Consider the following 11035-nt stretch of genomic DNA (forward strand, 5'->3'; position numbering starts at 1 on the left):
GAGTGTGCTGAACAGGCAAGCAGCTTCTGTGCTGACGACATGGAAACACAAAACTGGAAAGAGAGGAGGTAAGAGACAAGAGAACGTGAGGATGAGAGGAGGAAAGAGGAGCCAATGAGATGAAAGGAGAAGACAGCACGTGTTGCGAGAAGAATAGTAACTAAGGAAAGGAAGGAGGTTTGAAAGAAGGATGATTCTGGACACACAGGACTATGGAATGGCATGATTACATACACACACATTCACAAACTCCGGATTATTCATACCCCCATGTGTCTGGAGCAGAACACACAGTGCATTGTCTCTCATGAAAGACAGCGTGTCCTTGTTGTCCAACCATGATGTGCCCTTGATGAATCTCAGAGCATCTGCAACAAATGTTCTGCAGTGTCAGTACGTGAAAGTACTTACAGGCAGTACTAAACAGTAACAAAGATCTGACTTATTCCAGGATGCACAACATAATTTGTGAGAGGAATGCAGACTCACAAGTCTGCATTTAAACTCCTCCTTTAGTCTTTCATCTAGATCGAGCAGACTGCAGTGGTAACATAACTCACGACTTGGGGGACTGGAGGCTGTGTGTGTGTGTGTGTGTGTGTGTGTGTGTGTGTGTGTGTGTGTGTGTGTGTGTGTGAAGGTGTGACTCACACCAGTTACCAGAGCCTCCTGAATGCATAATGCAAGCCTATCTAATAAACAGGAAAATGCTGGAAACCAGAGGTTCATAAACTGCTTGATAGCCATAGGGTCTTGAACACTGAGTCACTGCTGCTATTCCAGAACAGCCATTCAACACCTCTGGTGTGTGTTTGGATGTGCTTGTGGGTGAGTGTTGATCTTACAAAGCAACTGTGGTTGTTCTGTAACAATTCAACAATTCTCCCGCCCTTGAGGGGGTCAATGTACGGAGCACCGCAGGGGACATGGGAGAAAAAAAAATTAAGACTGACTTTTGCGAGATCTCGCAAAACTATCTCGGGATCTCGCAAAACTTTTGGGATCTCGGGATCTCGCAAAAGTCAGTCCTAATTTTTTTTTCTCCCATGTCCCCTGCGGGGCTCCGTATCAATGATCAATGAGAAAGATCAAATAAAAGACAAACATAGACTGTAAATAAAAGATGGCGTCCTGGGTTTTAAACAGAAACCCAATTTGGGGGAACTTTACACCTGCTATCTTTCTAAGGAATGGCTCCTTTAGTTTTAAAATGCTGTTTTGTTTCATAGACGTCTATTAATAAAAAAGGCCTCTGTCTCCCATTGGTTGATTCCAGTAACAACTGAAGTCATAGTTAATGGTGCAAATCAGGATAAATCAGCGTATAGTTTAAGGTGGCCTATCAGTATAAAAGAAGCTGGGCCCGAGCTAAGCAATGGATGATGTCACAGTGGTGACATCCATCCTTTATATAAGATATATTTTTATATAGGTCAAACTCCAGCAACAAGTGTTCTTATATAGAACACAGTCCTTTACTAATGTGTTTCAGCTTGTGGTCAGGGTTGCTATTACACACAAAAAGAGACCATGTTAATACATAAGCAATCCTTTCTGTAATTATTTTAAATTAAAGTCTTTAGCATTTCAATGGATGACAATTCTTCATGGAATAATACCTTAATGTAATTAAAAGGTGGCAAAATAAAGCAGATCACAATGAATGAAACACCATCACTGTGTCCATTTGAAGTATTAGAAATGTATGGCTATATTTTAGGCACCAGGAAGTTCTCCAACACAGCTGCTGGCTCCGGCATCACAGTGTCAGAGTTAGATATATTCCGTGTGTTAGGGGTCAAAGGTTAATTATGTCTTATTTGCTACACTATTCCCAAACTAGTGAAGGCGAAGAATTCACAAGCAGTGAACTCCTCATCTGATTTCAATAGTAAATCTGTAGACTGAATGGAACACTGCGGCTCTCCGAGGTAAACAGTCTCTATCGCACTGGATGATGACTCATTCTTTTATCTTAACATACAGCACAGTCAGCCGCTTCTAGTAGCATCCTACCTGGGGAAACATAACAATATGACCCTCCACCATAAGTGCTATAAATACCAAGTCTTACACAAGAAAAACATGGTTATGATGTTGATGGTAGAGGTGCTGGTTTCCTGGATTTTTCCTACAAAGGACAAATTACATGTAAACACTACATAAAACACTGGAAATAACTAAAAATCTGCTGGTTGATCTGTTTGTTAGCCGTCGTCAGGTTTGGTCTCTGCAGTCTACAGTGCAGCTAAAGGAAAAAACAACAAGACACTTGGGACTTTGTTTCATAACAATCACAGAAGTCACTAATCCTCTGCGTTTCTTTGTGGAAGTTTTATACAAATGCATCCAGTGCAGCACTTATTTGATTTATGCTCTGCCCAGCTCTGCTTGGCTCAGCTGGTTGTCATGTTTGTGGCATTCCAAACATATGTTGCCGACAGGGAAGTTGCAGAGTGCACTCTGGGGAACAAACTATGCAATGGAAACACTCGTTACATGGATGAAGGGTGTTTGTCTCTTTTTTATGTTTTTAATTGGTACTGGCATTTGCAATGGCAAATAGCTGTTATTGACCGATAAAATCTTGAATTGAGGTTTCCAGAGAGGTGCAATTAAAAAGAATCAATTTTTATTGCCCTTTCACAATAGAAAGTGGTATAAACCTACCCACAGCAAGTCTCTATAGCAGCAGCTGATAGTGATGCAAATACACACTGCAGTAAAGGCTGCACAATGTCAGTTTCTCAAAACAGATGGCAACGTGAAGACCAGCTCCTCTTTCTTACAAGCCTTTCCCCATGAACATGAGCCATGAGCATATACAAACTTATTCACACATACAGTAAGGAGGTCAAAACGGCAAACGCAGATCAGGCCAGTCCTGCAGAGTCACCCTATTGCCGCAGTGCATGCAGAATAAGGTCCAGCAGAGCACAGCAATAAAGCTGCTACAGCAGTGCTCTTACTAATTAACATAACAAAGAAAAAATAATAATGTTCTAATCCTTGAACAAATATAATCAATCAATAATAACAAGACTCTGTTTTTTTTCTTTTATGCTCACCAGGGTTAATGGTGCTCTTATAGTTTCGTTACATCAGGCATTTATTGGACTTTTGCCCTCATTTGGCTTTGGTTAAAAAGCACTTCTGGATTTCTAAGGGGCTGTCTGAGCTTAATCAGGTCAAATGCTCAAAATATCCAATACACCATAGGTTTGTCATTAGTGAGCCAAGCAGCAGCAAATGAAACCACGCCAGAGTGCTGCAGCCTAAATGATCGTGCTAATAGCGTGTGTGAACCAAAGAGCATTGATAAAAGCAGGAAATCAATAATCACATTATTACAGTGTACAACTCAGCACTGCCTACATGAATCTCTTTCACTGTCGATTGACATTGCTTATCTCTCCTGCCTATTTCAGGCATGTATCATCTGAAGTGGTATTTTTGTGAACACTGGATGGATAGAAGAATATCTGCTCTCTTTTTTCTCTGTGTTGGTCTCCACCATCTCCTGAGTAACGTATGTACTCAATTCTTCACTGTGAACAGCCACGAAAGGGCGAGAGATGGAACACAGAAAAGATCGTCAGGACCAAAATCAAACATATAAAGTGAAAAAATGAGAGGAAATTGTTTACAACCTTTGCTTTTAGCTTCTGGTTTGACTTCATTGTGCAGCAATAATTGCAGCTAATCTTTTGAATAACTGTTGATGAGTCCTGCATCGACTTTGGAGGATCTTTTGCCCATTTCATAGTTTATAACATAATTTAATGTTGCTAAGTTTCCTTCCATAACTTTAAGGTTTGGACTTGAACTTGGCTGTTCCAAACCATTATTTTTATTCCTTTATTTTTTTTTTTTTCTGTGTTCAGCTGAACAACTTGGAAGATTTCATGAGATCATAAGAAATCTCACTTGTGTATTTCCACCAACATGTTGTGAAGACGAGACTTTTTTAATCTCTGTTTTTGTAATGTAAAAACAGGGGTGCATACTCACACTTGATTATCATCCCAGTGACGGAAAATACCTTACAAATAACAATTTGTAATAATGATTCAATTTGTTAAATTGGTTGTCTTTATCTACCTGTAGCAACATTTAGCTTCCAGTTACACAGGCCTAAACACCAGTTGGTGACCAGGCAAACACTGGCCACTAGAGAAACCAGTGGTGAGTGGTTACTGGAGGTTGCTGCCATTCCCTGTTAAGTCCTTTGCTAAAGTAAGTCACAGAGGCATAGAGGCTGGTCGTTGACCCCCTTGCAACCACCAATCACTAGTCTTGGTCTCTAAGTGATGGTGAATTTTGTGTGAATGCAAAAAGAGACTGTTTGTCTTCATAGTAAAAGTTGCAGTGTTTGGAAATGTGTTGGTTTCAGCAGTAAGACATACGTTGCATTAAAGCAAACATTCTCAGTTTCTTTGTGCTGCACTTTTTCAGGTTTCACTACTGCTTGGTGGTTATTTAGCGAGTATCTGGTAAATGGGCTGATTGTCTACCTGAGCACTAAAAAGTGTTTTATACAACTTACCTCATTCATCCATTTATACATGTAGTTTTTCTACCTAAAAACACTCACATGGAAGCACCAGAGTTCATACTCCAACAGATGTACTGGAGTATGACTGCAGCAGTAACAGCCAGGAATAGATCCACCAACCTTGCGACTAGCAGATGACCTGCTCTACCTCCTGAGCTACAGCCACCCCAGTCTGCAAGCAAGTCATCATCTTCCATGCACATAACAGGTGACTGCAGCAATCTAGCAACCAAAGCAATTATATGAAGGTTGCTTGTGCAGTATTGTCTTTACGACCAGGTTCACCTAACAACTGCTACTAAAGACTACCAGCAACCTTCAGCTACAAATCACTATCTGCTCAGGGAGTACACATTCTTCTCTAGAGATCTGAGGGCCGCAGACCGGTCTCTAGGTGTGTAACTGAGGTCTGAAGAGCCACTTATACAATTAAACTTAGTATTGTGTAAAATTAAGCTTTCTGCTATTTCCCCTGCTCTTTCTTCTTTATAGACACTAAACCTTATCTCCAGTTACTGTAGAAATATTGTGCAAACAACTGAAATTCAAAGTGACATGTTTTACTGCACATGTGGGCTATACCTATACTAAAAGGGAATACCCTTTCTTCCTTTGCAGCATTCATGGATTTGAAGGTTTGATTGACACTACAACAAATAGAACAAAGAGCATTTCATATACTGAGAGACCACCGGAGCAGTGCCACACTTGAAGGATCAACAATTCTGCTTGTTGTTCCTAAAATTTACTCTCCATGAGTGCATCTGGATAAATGGCACACATTTTTGCCTGGTGACTACGTCACCATGGCAACGGTCAGTCCGCCACTTGTTTGGAACGTGACCAGAAGGAGAGTGGCTATTGGCTGGGTGCACTGAGGAACAGGATGAAGGAAGGAGCCTGCTGCTGACAAGATGGCAATGCTGCAAAGGACAGCTCAGTCTTACAGCTTGCAGCAATGCATTGGACTTCTGTTTCAGACAGCGTACTGACCGTATGTGGCCTCATAAATTAATTAAGGTTCATAAGTGTGGCTGGAGAACTGAACAGTCCTAACGGAACAGGCTCAGTTCCCCAAGAGCCCCTGTGACTCCTTGGGTGCCTGGGTCTGGTAGCCCCTTTCTGAAGGGTATCTAAAAAGAGATTCAAAATGAAAGGATAAAAGAGACTCAACAACAAACAATTTAAACATGAAAATAGAACTTAAAATGGCAACGGAAATGGAATGGCTTTAAAATTAAGTGCACAAATACACACATTTCCTTAAAAAGGCAACAAATGATTCAAAACAATTACAAAGACCCAAAACAACTATGAAAGATCCAATAAAACAACACCTAAAACCATTCCACAAATATGCAAATTAAACAAAAGTAGAGGCAAAGAGACAGAGAACAACAAAAATAAAATTTCTTACATATAAAGATCAAAAGCCTATAAACAGAGACTGAAAACAGTTTTACACAAAAGTAGAAAACTCAAATCTAAAAGACAATCACTACCAAGACATGCAACATGGCAACACAAAAAATGCAAAAGCTGCTAGAGATGAAAGAAAATGGGCTCAGTGTCTCATAGTGCATTAGTGTCCAAATGTATTTAACAGTCTTTGCTTGCACACATGTACTTCTCGGTGTCTACCTACTTAACTGTAAAAAACGTTGAGCATTTATGATGACAAAGTGGAGGAAGTGTTCTTTCAGCACTGGCACAGAAATGCACAATATGCTTTCTGTGCCAAGAATATTCAGGGAGATCCTTGCGCCAGAATCTTCAATCAAACTCCTTTCATAACTCCATCCATTCACTGACTACGCTTCTCTGCCACTCTATTAAAATCAGGCTTAAGCCTGACAGAAAACCCGTAAAAGAAAACTGTGCGCAAATGAATTTGCTCACGGAAACTAGACTGTTCTGTGATATGATCAGAGTAAAAGCCATGTGGACATGAAAAAAGAGCTCTGGCTCTGTCATCTGTCAGGCAGGACGTTACGTTAGTGGAAAAACAGGAATGCTGCAAGGTCAAACTGCAGCGCCAGGCAGCCCGTCACGACTCTGCCGCCTGCAAACATGGATGACACTCACTTTGAGTGTGAGCTACTTGTGCATGCGGAGCCAGGGGTTTTAAAAACTGTCTGCTGTGACGCTGCGTGGACAGTGTGTACTATATCTGACGCCCAAAGGCCCGTGAGAGTTCAAACATGGACGCGCAGGATGACCAGACGCGAAAACATCTGCCGGAGAAAGCGCACTGCGCATCAACATCATCATCATCATGCCTCCATCAGCTGCACCAAAACAAACAGACAGGCCAGAAAACAGCCTGACCCGACAACCAAGAGCTTTACTCTCCACAAATTCCCTGCACGGGGGCTCCATTCACTTATTATTTCTAACCGCTGTTGTGAGCCACTCGGTTCACTACACGCAGACTCGTTCTCCGCACTGAGAGAGCTCTGCAGCATCCACGGATGGCACCGATGATTTCCATAAACGGGCTTGACCCGGCCCCGCTTACCTGTGCCCGGCTTCCCGTATACCGCTGTTAGTCCGTCCACAGCTCCATCGCCATGGTTGTTGTTGTGTCCCTCATTTCTTCCACCAAGAGCTCCGCCTGATGGAGCGGCGGCACGTCCGAGGAGGCGTGGGGAGGAGGGAGAGAGGGGGCTGAGTCAGGAGGGATGCAGGGAGATGCACTGGATGGCTGCCGCGTGAGGAGGAGAGGCACAAGGGTATATGGACGGAAGCATCTGCGTCACGTTACGTCAGATTGATCTTTTTAAAGGGAAACACTGCTTCATTTGTCGGGCTTCAGCTCAGTGCAAGCTACAGTGCAAGCTTCTTTAACACCGAGAATACATTAGAGACAGGGCTGCTGTCACTGCAAGTAGAAAGTGGTCTGTTACTAGGTAACACTGCAATAAATATATAATTATGGCTATTGTGAAGATGTAAAAATATTTGTTGGGAGTGATCGACAGGATTTTAAATGAGTAAATCAGAGGGACAAATATATGCTCGGACATGTGCAGAGGAGGGGAAGTGGACATTCTGTGTGAATGATGTTGAGGTAGGAAAAGAGGAAGATCACAGAGAAAGTTCGAGGATGTTGTGAAGGAGGACATGCAGAGGGTTGGTGTGACACAAGGGGATGTTGGTCAGAGGATGAGAGAGAAGTAGACAAGTAGCCAGTGTCCAAACAAAAACTTTGAAAGACCTCCAGAAAGACTTTTGTACAGCGTTCAAGATAAACAAGAGTTAGTGAGTTTTCATTGTCCTCATTTAAAGTGCTATTAAATTGTTAAACATTTCTTTGTTTTACATAGACCTGTAATAAAACCTGACTTCCTTTTACTTATTTTTAAAGACTTTGTGCCAAATCTCAAAATTGTCCTATACTGACCGTCTCAGCCATAGTTCAAGAAACAATAACTTTTACTAGAAAAAAAATCTTAAAAATGTTAATAGGCACTTCTGGCATACCTTTGTGTCTTTTTAAATGTGTATATTTCTAAAAGTAGGAAGTTGATCCTATATATCATTACTGAGAACACTGTCCTATGCTCCATTATGTCATATTTGGATTTTCTTCTTTTTTCTGATTTTATGTGGATAGCTATATTTAGCTGAAGAAACTCATTTAAGATCATATACCTGATATACCCCCGTCAATTATTCATGGTAAGTTTTTCTATTAGAATTGTGCAAATATTTAACCATGTTTACAGAAAACTGAAAGTGTTGAGTTTTATTTTCCTTTGGTGTGTGAAAATGCATGCATATTTAAATATAAACAGTATTTTAAATAAAATAATTAGGGGTCATTGTCATCTTATCAACTAATTATGAGAGTTAAGTTAAACCATGCTTATTAACTGACACTAAAACATAAAAGTCCACTGTTGTGATGCCTTTGGGATGTCACTCCAGATGACAAAGATAACACACAAAAGAACAACATATCTTTAAGAAGCTTTTACACAACTAAATAAAATAAGTATGCATCTTAATCTCAATCTCTTAATTTTCATATTTACCAGTCTCGGCAGATGGCCCCGCCCCTCCCTGAGCCTGGTTCTGACGGAGGTTTCTTCCTGTTAAAAGGGAGTTTTTCCTTCCCACTGTCGCCAAAGTGCTTGCTCATAGGGGGTCATGTGATTGTAGGGTTTTTCTCTGTATGTATTATTGTAGGGTCTAGCTTACAATATAAAGCGTCTTGAGGCGACTGTTGTTGTGATTTGGCGCTGTATAAATAACACTGAATTGAATTGATATGTGGGCAACTGAGCTCTCTTTTAGAGCAGAAAGAACTGAGGGACAGATGAATAGGACAGATCCTCACAGAATGATGCTCAGTGTAAATTAAACAGAAATGCCTTAAACTGAAAGAAAAACTCCCTTGATAATCCCTGGGACAATGACGTCAACAAAATCTTGGAGATTCACGCAACACTTTCATGCCTTTAACCATCACTCAGATTCTAATCCATGGCTCTGGGGGAAAATTAGGAGTTATTTTGCCCGAGGACACTTCCACATGCACGTACAAGATGGGGTTTGTGTCACTAAAACTCTACCTTCCGATACAGCTGCCACAAAGTGATCAAACTAAAAGAATCTTGAACTGATAGCCACCATCTTGCTACTTAGGTTGTGGTAAAAATGTAAAATGTGGCATTTTTTAAACTCATGACATTTGGTTGGTAATTGTATCTGTGCAGTTTTTGTGTAATTTAGAATTTATTTCAAAATAACTTCCTGAAAACTGCCAGGTGTGTCTCAAGAGCTGACAGGACTTGATGGTATCATCCCATACCTAAAAGCGCTGCCTCTTGCCTGATGTCTTGAGTGAGTTTGAAAGGAGTTTGATTGTCAGGTGGGCACTGTTCATCGTCAGCGTGTCGTTAATTTAATCCAACAAACACTCCAGACTGCTCAACAGCGACGTGTGGTGTCCCAAGTGTGTCACCTCTGCTTAATGGTCATCTCGCTGCCCAGCTTTAGTCATTCCTCTTGATTTACAACCATTTGGTGGATATGGATGAAGAGGACAGCTGCAAAGGGTTGGCGCTGCTTTAACTTATCAAAAACACTGTATTGTCACTCAACCATGTGAGGTTTTGTCATCATCGATAAAAACACTTACAGACATTCAGAATATCTCAGTTTTGGGCCTTTTTTTTTTTTTTTTAGCTTTTATGACAAAACAGTGGAGTGTGAAAATGAAAGCTACCAGAGAGAGCAGGAGAAGGCGAAGAAGATGTATTGGTACTGTGTCTGTTCTCTATTGGAAACCAGCTAAGATGACTCCAAAGGAAATAGCTAACGGCTAAAATAAGTTATTAGATGCCCACAAGTCTAATACATACGAGCTGCCCAAAGACCAGATATGACAAAAAATGTTACTTGAAGTTTACAAAAGAACACTGAGGCTTAGGAATAAAATAAGTTCAACTAGGGTCATCTATCAAGTCATGTTCCAGGGAAATGTTAGGGTTTGGCCAAGTTAAAGCCCAGATCGCAACTCATGTCTTTAACAGTGGCACATCACATCTCATATCCTGCAAATGTGGCAATGCTGAGCAAATTCTGACTGTAGAACCAAATTTTCCCCCAAATTTTGTACATCAACATTTTGAGCTTAATGCTGTCTATAGATTTAGATGAAGATCAAATCACTTTGTGAATAATTAACAGGGAAAACTAGCTAATTCCCATGTAGTCACCTTTTCATGAAATAGATTTAAACCTGCGGAGGTCATCAGTGCATCAAAATTCAGGGGTCGGATGTGAGTATTGATTGTTAATGCTGAAGTGGTTGCAATTTTTCTGCAGCAATGCAGTCTTTATTTTCTGAGGCACTGCAGGGCATTGATAAAAAATTATAGTTACCTGCATAGATGTAAGTAAATAATGATCAGTGTTTCTTGGCTTAGGGACAAAACAATCAGTGTTCACTCATGATAAAGAATAAGAAAGTACATTTCTTGAATGGAATTACAATTACAGGTCTCAGTATACATTTGCAAATAAAACTGCTATTATAATACTTTCTACATTTTTATGGATCTGTGTATGTATGGCTGAACATTGTTCCTCTCAATGCTGCTCCCTAGTGGGAATATTAAGAAAACACCAATTCAATTCAATTCAATTTTATTTATATAGCGCCAAATCACAACAAAAGTCGCCTCACGGCGCTTCAACATGGCAAGCATCATGAAGAAAGATGAAGGATGTGCACACATACAGTACGAGTTATCTTTCCTTATATCAGTAAAGCTGGAGTGCCTTTGCCACAGTTGGTGTATGAAGATAATTAGCTGATCGCATATTCAGTTCATATTTCTATTTGTGTTTATGTAAAAAAAATACACATACATTGCTGTGAAAAAGTATTTGCACGGTTTCACTGTTTCCTGTTAAATTTATCATGCTTACGTGTTTAGGGTTCATCCAAAAAAAAAAAAAATAAAATAA

General features: G+C 40.4%; 1 protein-coding gene across 2 annotated transcripts in view; it reads right to left on the reverse strand.

Annotated features, from left to right (window-relative positions):
* The window catches only part of snphb (syntaphilin b), a 31179-nt gene extending 24011 nt beyond the window's left edge, over positions 1-7168 (reverse strand). For both annotated transcript variants that reach the window (XM_080898204.1, XM_080898203.1), the window contains exon 1: positions 7074-7168. The gene's annotated coding sequence lies outside the window, so the exon portion shown is untranslated. The remainder of the gene's footprint in view (positions 1-7073) is intronic.
* Positions 7169-11035: the final 3867 nt, after the last annotated feature.

Source organism: Rhamphochromis sp. 'chilingali', assembly GCF_963969265.1.
Source record: "Rhamphochromis sp. 'chilingali' genome assembly, chromosome: 12".
Lineage (NCBI taxonomy): Eukaryota > Metazoa > Chordata > Actinopteri > Cichliformes > Cichlidae > Rhamphochromis > Rhamphochromis sp. 'chilingali'.